The sequence below is a fragment of the Astatotilapia calliptera genome, chromosome 18, assembly GCF_900246225.1.
Source record: "Astatotilapia calliptera chromosome 18, fAstCal1.2, whole genome shotgun sequence".
NCBI lineage: Eukaryota > Metazoa > Chordata > Actinopteri > Cichliformes > Cichlidae > Astatotilapia > Astatotilapia calliptera.
In genome coordinates, this window is record NC_039319.1 from 17,901,090 (window position 1) to 17,921,028 (window position 19,939).

The window sequence follows — 19,939 nt, forward strand, 5'->3', positions numbered from 1 at the left end:
CATCTAAAGCTGCCTCAAAGTGCTCTACATGGCAAGGTGAAGACCCAAGACCCTAATATATTAGAGGAACCCCCCCACCCAATGAATCAGTGCACATGCTTGGTAACAAGTGGGAAGGAAGAGCTTCCTTTTAACAAGAAGAGACCTCCAAAAAACAGGCTCAGGGATCTGCTGTGATTGGTGGGGGATAGAGGGGATAGAAGAGTACAGAAAGGCAAGAGCAAAAAGGGGAAGAAAAAAAAAAAGCACACACGGGAAAGTTAACAACATACAATAGTGTAAAAGAAACTGACATGCTAACCATTAACAGAACGTATTGAACACAAATTGATAATTTACAACTTTTGTTTTGACCTGAATACCTGCGAACACCCGATTTGTATACATGGTTGCTTCATTCACCATTTAGCCAAAAGAGAAACCAAACAGTTGCCACTGACCTTAGCCAATAAGCTCGCCAAACTTTAATGGTGAAGATTTAGCTTATAATAATTTTATTTGACTCATGTACAACATGCAATAGTTATCATATTCCCTCTTCTTTTTGAATCCTTTAGGGGGGGAAAAGGTGACGAATGTAAAGCTGGCTTCTTTGGTCCATCTCAATTTTTAAAGAACCCCCCCCCCCAAAAAAAAAACTTTCACAGAGATGTTTGTGAGCTTACCCCAACTGCCATCTACTACTCAGTGTATCCTATGCATTCACTTTGTTGGCTAGCTGTAAACAGTATGCAAGAAACTTGTTTTGGGAACTGTGTGTCTTGTTTTGTGATAGCTGCAGCATTAGCCCGCCCACTATGCCTGCAGGGAAATGAAGTAGTGCGCTCAGGAAAACACTGCGCCGCTGTTGCACATAAAATGCAGAAATTACAACTTTCTTTGGAACACTGTCATTTCTCAAACACTGGTATTAGTCATAAATTTGTGTTTTTAGAAACAGCAGAGTATTGCAGTATCCTTCCGGTATGTATACCATGCAAAACTACATTAAAAAAACTACAAGGCACAGCTTCAGTCTACCCATCCTGATATAAAGACCTGAAAGGTGCTTCAGTTCTGGTTGGTGTTCCCAAACTTCCATTTAAAAACAATGAATGATGATGAATGATGAATGCTCTTGGGCATTTTCATTTTCCAGAAACTTCTTGTATATTTGCAGATCTGTTTTAACACAGTTAAAACCTTTTAAAAAAAACTTAAAAAGACACAACCAGTGAGGATATGTCTCCAATCTATAACACCCACCTAGCCGTAGAAGCCTGATGTAGTCTTTCAATCGTCAGTAGCATTTAATAACACTGCTTTAGTGTTGTCACTGTACCTTACTGTGTCCAAATCAATTTTTAAAAAATGAACTGAATTCATGTTAGGACTTTTGATTACATAATTTCAAATAATTGGTTTTAAGCATTTTTGAGGTGGCTTATCTGACCAGAGACATCTCAAACACACCAAGATTACAGTTTTTTGGTAGAAGCAAACTAGGGGTTTAGAGAAAATCAAAAAATTCAATGCTGAGCAAAAAATTGTTTGTTAGCTTTTGACTACTGTAAGTACAGTGCAGTAGGATTTCTACTTCTTACTCAAAGCCATCTGTAATCACTCCACATACAGCCAGTTCACATTTTCTATTCTCTGCAACCCACACACTGAAGGAAAAGCCACTACAAAGCACTCAATGGTAAACAATGGGAATACTGCCCTTTACTTGTATTTAACAATACAAAGTAATTTTGAGATGGCAGGATTGTAGTGGTAAATGGACTACAATTCTAGTAAGACTAGAAATAAATGAATTTAAGCTTTGCTAGACCATTTATAACCATGCTCAGATTCCTGCAAACCTGATGTTTCTGGTAAATTTTAAAACCAGTTCATAAGAAAAACTGTACAGCTGGAACAAAAAATACTGGGTTGACTGTCAGCATCTAAAAGAATAAAAGTCCCAGAGTAGCTGTTTTATTTAAATGTTTTTATTTTTAATAATAATAATAATAATAATAATAATAGATGCATGGAGGATTAATATAGCTGATCACAGGAAGATGCATTTAGAAGTGGCAGATCAAAAATGTCAACACCTCTCATGCGTTATGGTTAAAATAGTGGAGACGTTTAGCAAAAGATATGTCTTTCTGCAGTTTTCTACACACTTGTTTATACTTAAAAAGAAAACAAATAGTCAATAACGTATTAAAGCAATGTACTTTAAAAACTTGTGAGCAACTTTTAATTAAAATATAAATAATTAAAAAACAAACACTTCAGTCTAAAGCTATGATGTACACCCTGCTATATATGCTATAGACATTGGAGAGTTTGTAAACAATGGTGTCACAGCCATTCAGCCTAACAACTCTGTGACAACACCATTCTTATATATACACTCTAAAATATTTTTCAGCTTACTACTTGTTAGGGTACCAACCAAGTTTTATCAGCTCTACTGAGTATTGATTCACACTAAATCAGTGTAAATTTTGGCACCGGAGCATAACTGGGTTAAAAGAAGAAAGAGAGCGAGGGTGCATGACATCAGTCCTGTGACATGTGAAGAATCGACACCGGACAGGACAATGGCGGTGGGGAGTTAGAAGCAGTCTCAGCCGTGGTTACACTTTTTAAAACTCAACTGCACAACATCTGTAGCACACACTGCAAAGCTGGTTATGGCGACACTTCTAGTCTGAGAAAATACCTGGTCAAACACAAAATACATCTAAAAGCTGAAGAGTGTGTTATATTTGACAGCCGAAAAGCAAATTCAACAAAGGACCTGCAGCTAACTACGAACCCTGGAATGATGGGCAAAGTTTAAGCTGTCAATATCTCTTTTAATCAGGTAATCAGGCTTTTTCCCCTCTTGCATTGATTGTCACTTTCACTGGCTGCACTGAAATTTTTCATCAGCATGCTATTTACAGTAAACACATTACAGTATGTCCAAAATCTTGATTTCTGACCATAACTAACAGTAGGCCAATATTACCATTTAATATTATATGCAAACACTGTAACAGGAACACTGTCGTAAAACTAACCGAGGCAGCTGGCAACAGTGTAGAGTGTACAATCTTATCAATAAAAAAAAAAAAGTTTCAGCCAATAATTATGGAATTATTTTATAAGAGAAGAATTTGAATTTGTTTTAAAACAAGCACTAAAAAAGGCACCATTTGTTAGGGGTACCAAATTCCAAGTACTTGTATCAATTCAAACATGAAAGGTAGCCAGCCCTGATTATATATAAAAAAAATAAAAAAAAAAATTGTAAAAATTGTTTCCACATTGGCACATACAGGACAATGTGGCAGATATACATCTGCTCAGTGCTGCTAAATTAAAGAAAAGATCTATTGGCATGCAATTATAAAAAAACAAAAAAACAGGCTGACTCTGAAATATTTAGATATCAAGTTTCGCATTTCCATCTGTAATCAAAGTAGTCCAAGTTATAGATGCCTTTTCTACTCTCAGCACTCTTAAATACAAACCACATTCACCCCTGTACACACACTCATATAGCTTTGTTCAATAGCTTTAACCTCTTTATACTAGAGCTGCAGCATTTGATTGTTTTAGTAATTGAGTAATCTATTGATTAATTCATTGATTAATTAGAAAGAATTAGGAAAATACTTTTTTTCTTATTAATGAGCAATAATAATTATTGAAAAAAACCCACAGGTTTTGAACTGCTCATTTGTTTCCATTTTAGTAATTGCAATGTTTTGAAGTTTAACTTCAATCAACATCTGTTAAAAAAAAACCAAAACAAACGTTATGATGGTGTAGTCATTAAGTCATATTAATAACAACCTAACAACCCCCAGGTCAGTGGCTCCGAGTTTCACTGATCCATGTACATTTTTATTGGCTTGTGAAAAAAAAGCTTTTATTTTCACATTTTGAAATATTAAATCAATTTCATTAATACAATATTTTATTTCACGTTAAATCTGAAAATGTTACAAAAGCCTTATGGCCTGGTAAACCCCATGCACTCCATTAGACTCAGCACTGTTTGTTGCACGTATGTCTTCCATGTAAAATAGGACAGCTGACATCAAGCTGTGTAGTTTTAACATGCTGTCAGACTAGGTTAAAACAAACAGCCATGGATGGAGCAGCTTCAAAGTTTGCTTTTCTTCAAGTCAGAGGTTGTTGATCAGGTGTTTTGAGGAAGCACTCCTACTAGCTTTTTCCCAGTGAAGGCTTTAATGGCGATTACAGGAACAGCACTGCTGATTTGGACGCTAGAAACTTGTTATCTTTCACTCAGCCTGAGCTCAAAATCTCAGTAACAGCTCCGCCTCTTTGTTCTTCTCTGTGTGCGTATTACTCAAATCATTGCATCTACACGCACACACAAACTCTGTTGGCTACATCAGAGGCAATTCAATACCATCGTCCTCAACATGTGGACTAGAGGAGTCTGGGACTGAAGTACTAACCTTCTGATTTGTACCATATTTTTCGGACCATAATCCGCACCAGATTATAAGGTGCACTGTCGATGAACGGGTCTGTTTTCATACATAATGCGCCTTATAATCCGGTGCACCTTAAGCGAAACAAAACAGTCAGATAACTCAAACTTCACTCAACTCATTTTTCTTGCGTCCTCCACTTCCGTACCATTGATTCATTAATGTTCAATTCTCTCACAGCTGCTCTATTCCCATGTTCTTGCAGTATATTAATTACAAATCTTGTATTGTGGATGGATCATCTCAGTTGTTCTCCTGACTGAAGGTTGGTCCGTTAACAACATCCTGTCATGCAATTGCATTTGTCCCTAACCATCGCGAACCCTTGCGTTAACTTTTATCGAGTGGAAAAAAGTTAGCATTCATTCTCCAGCTTCATTGCGTTTATGTTATGCTAACATAGCTGTGTCCCTAGCGATCACGTTGCACATCATTATATACCAGCTCGTCCAACTTCAGTAACCCTAAGAAAAGTCACTGCTGTTTAGTTTTCTGTCGTGATAGCAGAGCTGTATGTTTTAAGTTTTTCAGAAATCTCTCAGTCAGAACATTTATCATTTTATTAAAGATGAACGAATTTAGACTGTTTTTAACACTGTGATGCCGCAGTGTTCATTTGACTTTGGAACCTGAAGCGGACGGAGTTTTGGACTCAGATTACTCCATTAAGCAGTGCGGCTTTGTAGCTTACCAAAGTCGTACTAAAACCTTTTGACAGATTTTGAGTGCCATGTACCACATAAAATCGGTTCGAGGTCAGTAAGCACAACCAGAATTCATACATAAGGCGCACCGGATTATAGGGTGCACTGTCGATTTTTGAGAAAATTAAAGGATTTTAAGTGCGCAATATAGTGTGAAAAACACGGTACAAAAAAATGCTCTATGGCCTGCGCCACAGCTACTCCAATACTGACTAATCACATTTTGCTTTCATGTGGTGATATCAATGTGGAAAGCAAATAAAATGCATTGGCCAAAGAGCTTCGGCCAATATGTTATGACAAGTGTTTTAAATGCCACTTTATAGTTCGGAGAAGCTGTGTCAGGTCGTCTACCAATCAGGTTTGTGGCTCGATTCCCCGGTTACTCCAGTCTGCATATCGAAGAATCCTTGGACAAGATACTGCACCTCAGGTTGTCCCCTGATGCATCCATCAGAGTGATGTTAGTTCAGATCTGTTTACTACTACTACTACTACAATAAATTGTACTGACAGTGCTCAATTAAATACTCACTGGTGGAAATCAATTATGACACCCCCCCCGCTACACTGGAACCCCTAAGACACTGGCTGATGTTTCCAGAGGTTAAGCCATCAGAAAATAGCCCAGCATATCTTAGTTTTTTAGTGACTGACATTTTAAGGAGCCAGAATATTATATAAGGGCACATGAAAAATGTATTAATTTATTTAAAAAAGCATGGCGGTGATGGAGAATGAGAAGGGCGAAAGCGGAACGTTGAATGAAACAGATGAATCAGAATTGGTTTGTAAAAATGCTGCAACTTCAGTGGTGTGGCACTGGTTTGGCTTTCGTCCGTCAGATACACAACAAATCACTATTTTTGGTATGCTAGCGGGCCGTCGTTATTGCTGTGTTTTTTTTTTGTTTTGTTTTTTTGTTTTTTTAAATACGGCACACTTAAAAATCAATCCTTTGATTTTTCTGAAAATCGACAGTGCCCCTTATAATCCCCTGTGCCTTATGTATGGTTTCTGTTTGCGTTTACTGACCTCGAAACGATTTTACGTGGTACACGGCGCTCGAAAATCTGTTAAATGTTTTAGTACGACTTTGCTAAGCTATAAACCCGCACCACTTGATGGATTGTCAAAGCATTACGGCTACCGTAGGCAAGAGCCTCGCGGAGTGATACGTACTGTGCTTCAACATAATATTACCGTAGAGAGAGTGTGTGTGTGTGAGTGTGTGTGTGTGTGTGTGTGTGTGTGTGTGTGTGTATATAACCTCTTTTGAAGTTTTGTGGATATTATACATGGTTATGCTCAGGATATGTTGGCCAATTTCCACTGGAAATGCTTTTGGTTAAACTGTCAGCATGGAATTTGCATTTGCACTGTTACATTTTTATATAACTTTAATGCACATTAAAAAACAAAACAAAAAAAACAAGCAACTGCTTGTTTAAGTAGTAGTAGTAGTAGTAGTATTTATTTATTGTCATTGTCAAGAACAATGAAATTGCGTTTGGGGCTTCCATACAACCAAAAAAAGAAGAAAATAATAAATACCCCTTAAAACCCAAGTGTACATATTTAACCCAGTGTGACTCCAATGCAATAAGACAATCCTTAGCAATAATGTTCATAGAAATTCAGACAAAGACCTGAGAAACATGACAAAATACAACAATGCAACCCGTTCAATATTATTGCACTGTGAGATATGATATCAGATATGATAGTTATCTATTTAAGAAAGAGGGGGGGGGGGGGGGGCGGGGGGGGGCAGGAGGGGGAAGAGAATAAAGATATGATGCACCAATGCAGACCAGTTCATTGCTATTAAGAAGTTGGATATGGTTATTGTCCGTGAGAGGGGGGCAGAGAGTTCAGGAGCCTCACAGCCTGTGGATACAGGCTGTTGGCCAGTCTGGATGTTCTGGCCTGTATAGACCTGTACCTTCTCCCTGAGGGCAGCAGATGGAAAAGGTGGCGCGCAGGGTGATGTTGGTCCCGCAGGATACTGTGCACCCTCCTCAGACAGCGAGTGGGGAAGATATTACTGATCTCTGGCAGACTTGTTCCAATAATTCTGCCAGCTTCTTTCACCACCCGCTGGAGTGCTTGCTGATCGGCCTTGGTGCAGCTGGGGAACCACACTAGAAATCCATACGTCAGAACGCTGCTGATGGCACAGTTGTAGAAGTTCAACATCAGAGATCTGGGAATGTGTGCGCTCCGCAGTCTCCTCAGGTAGTAGAGGCGCTGTTGGGCCTTCCGTGCAACTGAGGTGATATGGTTGCCCCAGGACAGGTCCTCGGTCACAGTTACCACCAAGAATTTAAAACTGCTCACCCTCTCCACCGCCTCACTGCCAATGAAGAGAGGCAGATGGTTGTTATGACCCCTCTTCCGGAAATCTACAATGATCCCCTTGGTCTTTTTGGTGTTTAAGACCAAGTTATTGTCGTGGCACCATGACTCTAGCTGTTGCACCTCTGTCCTACAGTTTGTCTCATCATCATTGGATATAAGTCCGAGCACTGTAGTGTCATCTGCAAACTTAACAATGAGATTGGACGCGCAGGAGGAAATACAGTCATGGGTGAAGAGAGTGTATAGCAGAGGGCTCAGAACACACCCCTGAGGGGCACCGGTGTTGACCACAAGGGTGGAAGAGGTGTTCTTACCCACTCTGACACTCTGTCTACGGTTAGTGAGGAAGTCCACAATCCAGTTGCACAGAGAGGAGTTAAGTCCCAGTTGGTGGAGTTTGGGACGGAGTTTGTATGGCCGGATGGTATTAAAAGCCGAGCTGTAGTCTACAAAGAGGAGCCATGCATAGGTGTTCCTGTGTTCCAAGTGCTTCAGTAATGTGTGCAGCACTGTGGCGATCGCATCCTCGGTTGACCGGTTCTCCCTGTATGCAAACTGGTGCGAGTCCAGGGATGGTGGAAAAGCAGCTCTGATGTGTTTAATGACCAGTCTCTCCAGGCATTTGGCGGGAATGGGGGTGAGTGCCACAGGTCTGAAATCGTTCAGACATGTGACATTTGACTGTTTTGGGATGGGAACGATGGTTGCTGCTTTGAAACAGGATGGTACCAGTGAACAGGACAACGAGGTGTTATATATAGAGGTGAAGACGTCCGCCAGGTCCGCAGCACAGTCTTTTAGCACCCGGCCCAGCACTCCATCTGGCCCGGCCGCCTTCCTGGTGTTAATGCTCCGGAACACACGCCTCAGCTCATGAGTGCTCAGGACTGGAGCAGGATCGGTTGAGGGGAGAGGGGACAGGACAGGGTCGGTGTTCTCCCTATCAAAACGGGCATAAAAGAGATTTAGATCCTCAGCCAGAGTAGAACTGTCGGCTGAGGGTGATGGTGTTCTTCTTTTGTAGTCCGTGATAGCCCTGATGCCCTCCCAGACCTGCCTTGGGTTTGTGTTGTTCTCAAACCTGGCCTCGATACGCCTCCTGTGCTGCTGCTTGGCAGTCTTGATGCCTCTTCTCAGGTTGGCCCTGGCAGCACTGTATGCCTCCTGGTCCCCAGTGTGAAAATACATTGATGTTTTTTGGGTTTCTTTGCACTAATAAAGTTGTGGAGTTGTAAAGTATTTTGCCTAGTGTCAATTATATCGTTATCGCAAATTTTCAAACGTATATCGTGATAAATATTTTTGGTCATATCGCCCTGCTCTACTGAGATAACTTTTTCAATTTCTGACAGGTTGACTTCAGATTTCTGCCCATATAGAGTACAAGTGCTAAATTTATAAGTTGAAGTCCTTTAATGTGTAAGCCAACATCAAGCAAAAGTAAATGCTGCAACAAAATATGAAAAAAATACATTCAAGAATAGAGTTTTATTGCATTTGTATTTATTGGTAAAATAATAAAGGACAGGTCCAACATCCAATTTATTTTCTCTTTATTCATTTAAAATATTCACCAAATTTATTTGCATTAGTTTCACTTCAGTTCAGTGTGAAAATCATTACAGTGCACTATGGCCATTAACAGTCACGCTAGTTTCTTTTTTCGCACTTTAAGTTCTTCTTTCCAATACGTTGCCTGTGAAGTGGTGCTGAAATAATATTAATGGAGTTAATGATAAAACATTGTGTTACCATACATGTAAGAACCATTACACTGAATATACAGCAAAAGAGAGGAGCCAACACTGGCGTGTTCTGAACTCATGAGATGCGTCAACTCGCTTGAGTACAATAGATAATTAGGCCAAAAAGTATTCCAAATATACAAAGAAAAGCTGCTGGTGGTGCAGTGGTCCAACTGATCACCTTCGGCTCTTAAGTGTCTCCTATGATACATTAGCTACACTGCTAGCAACTCATGTACTGCAGCAGCAGCAGCATGAGAGTAAACACAGAACATAAGCAAGAATAAAAATTAAAATATCAGCTGCAAAGATCATCACTTATCTAAGGATCACACTGATATGTGGCTGGGCAATTCAACAAAACCAACATTTAGAACCTCTAATCCATATAATCTTGACCATGTCTGTCATTTAATTTTTTATTAAATTCTGTTAATACTTCGTTATTATGCACGGTTCTCTTTAAAACATACTACCTAGTGTGTTCTCACTTAACTCCAGTCCAGTGTGCAGTACGGAAAATTGAAATACAGAGCAGATGGACAACTTGAGCAGTGTGTACCAAATAACAGCACCATGTCCATTGTCTGGACACATTTTATGTGTTAGTAAATACAACATAAACCAAAAAGAAAAACTGTTGTGGATCAAAAGTAATGCCACCAATCCCTTGCACCTTGAGCATAATCATATTACCGAAAAAGATATCCCAGTTTTAGTAGCTGAGCATATTTACAGTACAAGCCTAGTGAACTATATGCCTGTGCACGTGTAATAATCATTTACTAGTCAAGAAGTCAATTAATCTGGACACTTTACAACCTTAGATCCATCTGATCCAAATATTGTTGCATCCCTGGTGTTTGTAAATTTCTCTCTCTTGTTCGTAGCTTCTTAACCATGAGTGAGGTGGCTGTTCCATTCTGATATTAGCTGTAGTCTACTATGTCAACTAGAACAAAAGAGATGAAATATAAGGGGTGTGCTCCCTTGGTCTTGTTTTTTGCTGCTCTACTATAATGTGAAAATTGGATGAATTAAATTTTTAGTAGTGCATCCTTTCCTTGTGGTTGTGAGCTGCTTAAAATGTTATCAAGGATGCCCAGTGGCCAGAGGGCCATGTTTTGCACATCCTGTCAATAGCCGATGGACTGCCAGACTGAATTAAGACACTCAAATGAAGATACTTGAGACTGCCACTTCAAACCATTCAATGATACTAGTGCAACATAAGAACACATTTGCATTTATTATCTTCCTCCACTCTTTAGTTTTTTTTTCTTTTTTTAAAAATTCATCACCAGTTACTAGCATTTGCCTGGACACACATCTTCTACACAAATCTTCTCAGTTGAACAGCATACTAAGACTTAATGGAAATTCATAAATTTCCATGTCAGCATAAGCACTGCTGTGGTAGATGCTTGTGTAGATCTGGTCTACATGTGTACATGAATATTATGAACACATTAATCTGGCTACAGTAAGTGTTGCAGAACAAGTCTTTTTCTCATTACTGAAAGTGACATGGTTGTACGAGAGGCACAGATCTTTGTTTATCTGAAATAATATTACACTGCTATGACCTTCTCAGTGGCCATTTCCAGATGCTCATCCTGCCCAGCCCATTTAGGGCACAAAGACCAGACTTGCCTTCCGTATAAGTAATACTGCAGTCTATACAGGATGTATAATAGCTTGTATGCAATTTCTACTTGAAGCATTTTTATTAAGGCTTCAAATCTCTTTTGCAGACATTTCGCTTGACTGTGAATTGTGAGCACAACGCTGTCAAAAAACTGACTTCATTGCAATACCTTGTTGTGTTAACCAAGTTCACACAATGATGGCTGATGGCTTTCATTGCCAATGTGGACAAGGACAAAGTTAAGTGACTGTTGTTTTTTTCTTTTCACACACACACACACACACACACACACACACACACACACACACACTAAGAACTGTTCAACAATACATAGTGACTCATTTTTTTTAATGTATGCAAGGACAACATCATTGCAGTGTCAACCGTAACATTTCTCATTTACAACACTACAGGAAATGAGTATTTTACTGAACCCCTGTATATTTTAATAAGACTGTGAAAACCAAAAACAAGCCAATTTTAAATCCCTTGTATACTGCTGGAAACCTTAATGTACAACAATAGCGATGTATCAGTTATGGGGATCTCACAATACTACTTTACAAGTAAGGACCACCACTGGATTACGAAGAAGAATCATGGGAGACGGAGGGGGGGGAGAGAGAGAGAGAGAGAGAGAGAAAGAGAGCGCAACTTCACAAAATGTGTGCCAAATTTAAGGAAGAAAAAACAAAAGCTGCTCGATGCTTAAGTTCAGCAACGAGTGATATTGTAGTCAATTCTAGAAAGAAGAAAAAAAAATAAATAAAATAAAATTCTCATTCCACCCCTTCGTGATTGCTTTGGTCACAGCATTGAGTCTTTATTGCCCAGTGTGAATGTCACAGAGACGATGCCGCTCGTCATCTCCACTGCTTTATCAACCATTTGATAAAGTTTTGAAGGTTCTTGGGCTAAATGTTAATAATAAAAAATTTGTGTGTGTGTGTGTGTGTGTGTGTGTGTGTGTGTGTGTGTATATATGTGTATATATATATATATATATATATATATATATATATATATATATATATATATATATATATATATATATATATATATATATATATATATATATATATATATATATATATATAATTTTATTTATTTATTTATTTTTTTTATACGTGACCTTAAGTCCTTACAGTCCACATCCATCTTTCTTTAGTCACAAATGTGAGTGAAAAGCTGTCATTTTTTTTTAATCCAGCACCACCAGTATTGTCTTTTGCATAAGTTTTCATTAATGATCCTCTAAATGTGGAAATAATGACTGCAAGAAAGAAAACAAAGTGAAATACTTGTTAGTGAGCATTCACTTCAGCCAATTTGTCTCGGAGGTTAATGGATTAACTGTGACTGGTGGAAACACCGTAACTGAACCTGTACCAGGGAAATAAACTTGCCCAATATTCCTTTGACTACACGTCCACAGGGTATGTCGAATCTTGCACTGATTTACAAGCAGACAATCCCAAATCAGCAACATAGTTTTCCTTGTCATGCTGGCTCATGACAAAGCTGGTTATTTATATTATTTAAGTCCTTACTAAGACATCGCCACTGTCTTGGACTGCAGGTGACAACCACAGTTGTCCTTCTACTGCAGAAAACGACTGCAAACTGCAGCACTATTTTTAAAAGAACTGGCTCATTCATGTACCACTACACTGAGCTTACCGAGGCAGCAGAGCACAACAAAGACCATCATCTCCAGCTATAGTCCAAGATGCCGCAATTTTGAGTGCATCCGCAGGATGCGACTGATTTGAAGCAGTTGATTATATAATTCATTAAAATGAGCCTAGCTCTTCTCACTCAAAACTTGACTGAGCTCAAGCACTCAACTGTATACTGAAACCCCAGCTTATATCTAGGGTAAACCACATACCTGATAGTATCAACATCAAACACTTTTTGGTCATTTGTGACACATACTAAGTTATAAAAGCAAACTCATTCCAAACTGCAGAAGCACAGTGTTTTGCTCAGTGAAACATAAAATTGTGTCTTATCAATCCCCATTATGTGCAGTAACAGGTACTGCTCATCTGTATAATAATGTAAATGAGGATACATGCAGTTCCAGATTTAATATGTGTGTTTATAATAAATTGTGCCATGTTAAACCTTTTTTAATTCAGTGCCATCCATGCCTATTCATGTGCAGACAGTGTGGTCAGAAAATGGCTTAAATTATTAGTTAGGCTTTTTCAGTGACTCAGAAGAGGTCTCACTTTGACACACACCACCTTTCGCTGCTTGTCTGTGGCAATTCAACATCTTTCTATCAATTATATTGACTTCAACAGCCTTTAAGAAGTCGTCCAACACCAAAACTGAACACGAAATACAAACCCTTTATAAAACTGCACAAACGCCAAGTTAGGAATGTTACCCCTGAGATAAAACAAACAAACAAAAAAACAAACAAAACTGAAGACATTGTCTCTTTAAACACTGTAGGATCTGATATGATAAGAAGTCGTCGGATAAGGAGCATTTTTGTACAACAAGCAAACGCTCAAAGGTGATGAGGAGAACTTTACTTGGGGCATCTGAGGTTAAGATCCGGTGACTACAAGGCAGTCACGACCACCACGGGAGCAACCAAAAACATGCTAGCGTTAGCTTTTGTTGACCGAAGCTTGGGCACAAAGCAGCTGCATCCAGCTAACGACTGCTAGCTTGTTGTGCTCAACTCTGTCGCCTTTTCTTCGTCGACCACAGACAAAAGTAACGTTGATGTCGACTAAATTTAACAGAAATTGGAAAAAGAAACGAAGTCATTTATCGTAGTTAACAACCGAAGGAGGACTGGCTTTAGAGACAACTTTAAAAGAGAGGGCCACCTATAGCAAACAGGTTACCTATGGTTGCAGTTAGTTGTCCAACTCATACATGCGACTAACGCCTACGCCAAAACACTAAAAAAGGCTTCACCCCTTTGTTTCCCAGTGCTAGTGTTAAACATGTCCATGGCTCATAGAAAACTTGTCGAGAAACCTTAAAAACACTACCCCTCCTTATAGTCAGCTTCAAACCGGGTGCAAAGCAAAGGGGAGCCCAACACACACACAAAGGCTCGGTCTATTCAATGAAACGGAACTATTCTAGGGAACTACAATGATGCACAAAAAGTGAAAATGATAGGTTACACAACCACCCAGGTTCTGATTTTTTTCCCTTTTAGCTTCCAACTAACGTTAGCTGTGTGTATTTGCACTGAATAATGCAGTAAATGTGTTAATATTTGCTTATATAGCACCCACGAAATGTTCAATTGAATGTGCCGTTCCGTTGAATAGTCTGAGTCATGAAAGCCAAGGCGGCGACAAACCCCCAACATCAGACTGGAGAAGGATAAGGTTGGCTCAGCCTTACGTGAAAAGGTAAATTCCCAACAAACTCAGCTTACATTGAAGTAAAAAGACGAAGAGGCAAATATAGCTTACCTTCCAGCCCTATGAATAGAGAGTTATCCTCTTCATGTCCAAAATAAGGGGGATGAAACGTCGCACTTATCACCCAGCTAGCTAGCAAGCTAATGGAGCTAGCTAGCCTCTCTCCAATGAAGCAACACCGCAGTTCTCAAAAATGCACAACGCATATCATTATATTCCAGCGCTGCAATGTTATTCCCAACTTTGCCCATTTGATGGAGAAGCGGATGATGTAAATCCAACAGAAAACCGCTTCATTGGCGCACGCATCTGCGGGGATCACTTTCCTTTCTCCAATGACAGCTGTCGTCGCACGAGTTCGGCTTATATAGCTAGTTGGTGTTAGCCACCCAAGTCTACAGCCAATAATTTTACCATTAACGTGTAAACATAACCACCTCGAAATCCAAGCGGCTGCTAAAGTCAACGCTCCGTGGGCCAAACATTAAGTAGGAATCCTCGGGGGAAAGTGTAGCGACCCGCAAAGCAATAGGGGAAAAAAAGCTGGATGCCGACCGCTGGGGGTTGGCAACTGGTTCTATTTTCTTCAGCTGCGACAAGCTGCGGGACCAAGCGGCCAGTTTAGGAGAGACTCACAGTCATCCTGCCACGCAGTAACAACCGCCTCCAAAAGACATGTAAAAACAAACATTAGCTCGCCAAAAACAACATCTCGCCTGCCGCGCTGACCGAGCTGCAAAATGACTATGAAATAGCACAAAATTAAGTTGAAGATGACGCTTCGGGGTGCTCTGTAACGGTGGCCATATCTAATGATAAGTGGCACCGAAGCACAGCCCCCCTCTCCAAGCTCCTCAAAAACTAGATCCGCCTCCTCCTCCCCCTGAACAGCACAACTACGGTGCACAAATCTTTCAGAATCGACGGGGCTCGCCAAGAAAGGGATGTTTCGCGAGTGTGAGGCGTGTTTAAAAAGACCGTTGAGAAGACGCGATGAGAAATGACAGATAAACCATTTTACAATTTCTTCAAAATACTCTCTGACCCTGCGGAGGGATATAAGCATTTAGTAAATAAAATAATGACTAGCGCGGGCCCGAAAAGATGGAGTCTGGATTTTTACCCAGTTGGAGTAGGAGCTGGTAAAAACCATTGGTGCTTGAGCTCATGCAAATCTTTGCCAGCTGTAGCTATACAGAATCCAACAGTCGGAAGGCTTCCTCGTAGCCGGGGGAAAATACACAAAAATGGATTAACTTTAATACGCCACGGAGCTCGTGGTTTAGGCTGGGTACGAATGTACCTCAGCTGCTCCCATACGACGGCGTCTCTACGCCTGCTTTACACCCCCCCTAAACACACACACGCCCAGTATACAGATTTAAGCGTTGCATTATGTGTTAGATAAAGGTACTCAACAAACCGACCGACCGACCGTACATTCAGGGGTTAACTTTCGGAAAAGCCCCCAGGGGTCGGCTTTCAGCGGCTGTACATAATATATAATAGAGGCAGAGAATGTTGTGTCTCTGGTTAGATTTTGCTTTCGATTTTAAGGCTCACTTAACTACAACTTAGGAGACTTTCTTCGAGTGAAGCCCCTCAGAAAATTAACTGGAAATAAACGCAGCCCTGTTCCTTTAAATGGTAGACCTTGGCACCTCCTTCCTAAACTGAGAGCTCCCCCTGCTGGCTAATCTAACGTGTTCATTATTATTAGTATTATTAGTATTGACAGCAATCATTTCGAAATAGTTCACATAAATCGCGCAGTGAAAAAAATGGTTAAGTGGCAAATGAAAGCAAGCACTCGGAAAATCAGAGAAATATAATGACTGTAGAGGCTTTTGTGGTGTGTATAACGCAGATATGTGCAATTGTGTTTGCAGTAATTAACTCTTAACTCCACTGATCATCAGTGAGAGTATTTGCATGTTAGACAAGCCACCATCACTGGTATCAACAGACCAAATGAGGGAGTGTGCTTTGTAAGAATGGTTTTCGTCCTTAAAGTAGAATTACAGAGACAATGCAAAGCAGCACAGAAGCTGTTTTCCAGGGCTTCTCCTTTACATAATCACTCATTAGTTTGTTTACTCTCAATAGTGAGCTCTGGGCTACAGAGTCAGAAATCTAGAATAATTTGTCTAACAGCACAATAGAAGTTGTGTATTATAATACGTGTGTGTTATCACATATGCAAGAGACAGCTAAACAGGCAACCTAAAAGCATGGAACCTGATAATGCTAACAATACATCAAGCAAATATAAACAAGAACGGGGGGACTAACCTGAACATCTACAATATAGGGAAAATACAAATGGGAGAGTAGATTTCACATGAATTTAAGACAGATGATAGGTTTGTAGTGGTCAATATATGGATATATGGACATTGTGAAGCACTGCCTTCAAGTACAGTCTTTATTTCCAAGCACTAAAATAATCACTCTGAAGGAGAAGCTAGTTTTAATGGTGTGATGCTTCATTTTTAAATGCACCATTGACTCATTTATAATAATGTTTTTGTCTGTTGAGACCATTGAGCAGGATGGACCTTTGGCTGCAGGACAGGGGGGAAAAAAGAAGCAGTTGCCAGTCACATGCTTTCCAGATGGTACTGCACAGTCTATCAAAATCTGATGGCACTCTTATTCATTATTCTAACAACTTTTACAGGATCCCCTGCACACTTGCTGTTTTTATCTCTCTCTTGATCTCCTCCATATATATTTGTTGACAATTTGAGTCAGAAATGTCAAATTTGCTTTAATCACTCATGTTGCCAGTCATTTTAAGTCTAGTTCTTGTGTAATTTTGCATACCTCATTTTTCTCTCCCTGTTCATTAACAACTACCCTTCAATTTCTGAGGCTTCAGTGAATAGTAGATGGATAAACTGCAGGATTAGATGCATCTCTCAGGTCCTTTGTCAGGTCTATGCTGGATTTGTTCTTGTTTCTTAACAATATGGATTTCAGATACTGTTTATCTGCTGCAGAGTTTGTTTGTTTGTTTGTTTGTTTGTTTTCAGGTCTGCCACTTCTTCTTCTGTCCTCCACTTGTTCTGTTTCCTCAAATTTTTTGAAGAACAAACTGCACACCATACAGACACATTCCAACCTTTTGGCAACTGGTCTTTGAGGATTTTGCTTAGATTCAACAAAAATAATAAACAAAAAATGTGTTTTTATGTCAGGCTGTTAGGAACAAAGTTTGGAAATATACAATTTATACCTGGCTCTTTGGAAAGTTTACATTAGTTCATCCCTTGAGTTAGATGCCTTTTTTTATACATGAACAATTCATAGGTGGGTATTAAGTGCTGTAACAAACAATAACATTCTTCTGGGCTGAAAGTGATTGAAAACATTGACTGACCTCAAGAAAATGTACAAAAAAGTTTTGTTCCTTGGAAGTAAAACAAAGAGATGATGGGTTTCTGATGAGTTTTTGCTTATACACATATATTTATTCAGGACTGGTGGGATGGTGTTAGTTCAGGGTTTATCTCCATCTTTCTGAGTGGAGTTTGAATATTCTCCCTGCGTTTTTGTGGGTTCTCACCAGGTAATCTGGCTTCCTCCCACAGTCCAAAACACGCAGTTAGGGGGATTAGGTTAATTGGTAATTCTAAAGTGCTCATAGATGTCTGTCTCTTTGTGTAAGCGCTGTGATAAATTCGCAACCTATCAACAGGTTCTCACTCCCTAAGCATAATATTTTACGCTAGGTGACAAATCGTCAACATTTTATGCTTCCGGGTACCCAACACGTTCCTAAATAACGAGATCGGGAAAATGAGAGAACATGAGAACCGTTTGGACTCAATCTACACATGTTCGTTCATTTTCTTAAAATCGCTTTGGAAAACACTATTTTACGTCATTTCAGTGCTGGTTAAGGTTAGGAATAGGGTTATGAATAGGTTATGGTTAGGGTTAAGGATAAGGTTAGGTTTAGGGCTGGAATACATGGCTGGAACGTGTATTACCGCGGGACCGTCATTCCACTGGAAATCATCCATAACCCGGGGCGCACCATAAGAACACGGAAGGTCACCTTTCGCTTTCCTCGGGAATGCCGCGGGACGTGACAACGCCCCGGGAATGAGAACCTATACCAGGTGTACCCTGCCTCTGTGGAAGCTGGGACAGGCTCCAGTCCCCCTCCGACCCTGAATTGGATAAATGGAAGAAAATGGACTGATGGAAGTGTAGGATTTCAGCTTTAATTCGTAGGGTTTAGCAAACATTTTGCATTAACTGGTTAGGAATCAGAGCCGTATTTATATGTAGTCCTTCATTTTCAAAAGGCTCAAATGTAATTAGACAAACTAATATAGTTTTAACTGTATGAAAAAAAATTATTCAATAAGTGCCTGAGGTCCAGAACCCATGAAAATCCCCAAATGTTGTGTTTCCTCTCTTGAGATGCCAGGTCTTTCCTGTAGCTGCTTTCAGTTGCTGTTTAACCCTTGTGTGGTGTTCGTATTTTTGTTACTCAGCCAGTGTTCATGGGTCTGGTGGACCCGCTAGAGTTTTGGCTTTCCAAATTAACACTATCAAACAATTTTATGTTAAATTACTCAACAGATGTTTACTTCATCCCAATTACAAGACATATGAACAGCAAACATGGTTAATTTTTTCCCTTTACCTTTGTTAGATCACATTTATGAATTAATGTGCTTCTCGTTTTTCTTTTATATAAAATGTTATAAATAAATCAGTTATAATCAAGTGGAGTGAGTGGAAAGACACAACACATTTACACGTGAAAAAATAATTAATTGTTTGATTTTTCTTTTGAAGAAAAATGAACACGGGTCTCACAGACCTGAACACCATACAAGGGTTAATTGTGAGTCTTTCTGACTTTAGTTTTGTCTTAAGTGACTGAGAAGCTGTTCTATTGGGTTGAGATCAGGTGACTCACTTGGCCATTGAAGAATATCATATTTCTTTGCCTCAAGAAACTTTTGGGTTTCTTTTGCAGCATTCTTTGAGTGATTATTATTATTTGCACTGTGAAGCATTGTCCGCTCTTTTCCAGCATTTGGCTGAGTCTGAGCAGTGAGTATAGCCCTGTACATTTCACATTTCATCCTTCACAATTTAACTAGCGACCTGGCTCCACTAGCAGCCATACATGCCTATGCCTTAACATTTCCCCCAACATGTTTGACAGATGAGACACAAACAGGCTACACTTTAAATCCTTTGAACTTTTCCTTTACTTCTCCGTAATTACTGGGTACTACATAATCTTAGTTTCATCTGTTCAAAGAATTTGTAAAAAAAATTTTTTCCAGAACTGGACATGTGTTGCTGAGATAGCTTAACTTGATGTATATTGGACCAGGTTTTGTGAAGTCAAATTTCTGGTCAGCAGTATTTCCTGACAGCACGTAAGGATGAGACATGACACTCATTGGTATCGCTTTCTAAAATGTGACCTTTGTGTGGGTGCACGTTCACACCGTTAACCACCCATTGACCTAATTACCTTGAAAACACAAAGCTCCTGTTTAGCATTGCATCACTGATACTCCTGTTGGCCTAATTCCTACGTTTACAAACCCAG

At 39.6% G+C, this 19,939-nt stretch overlaps 1 protein-coding gene across 8 annotated transcripts in view; it reads right to left on the bottom strand.

The window, feature by feature from the left end:
* Positions 1–15,178, bottom strand: part of kmt2cb (lysine (K)-specific methyltransferase 2Cb) — a 93,201-nt gene extending 78,023 nt beyond the window's left edge. For all 8 annotated transcript variants that reach the window (XM_026149953.1, XM_026149951.1, XM_026149952.1 and 5 more), the window contains exon 1: positions 14,404–15,178. The gene's annotated coding sequence lies outside the window, so the exon portion shown is untranslated. The remainder of the gene's footprint in view (positions 1–14,403) is intronic.
* Positions 15,179–19,939: the final 4,761 nt, after the last annotated feature.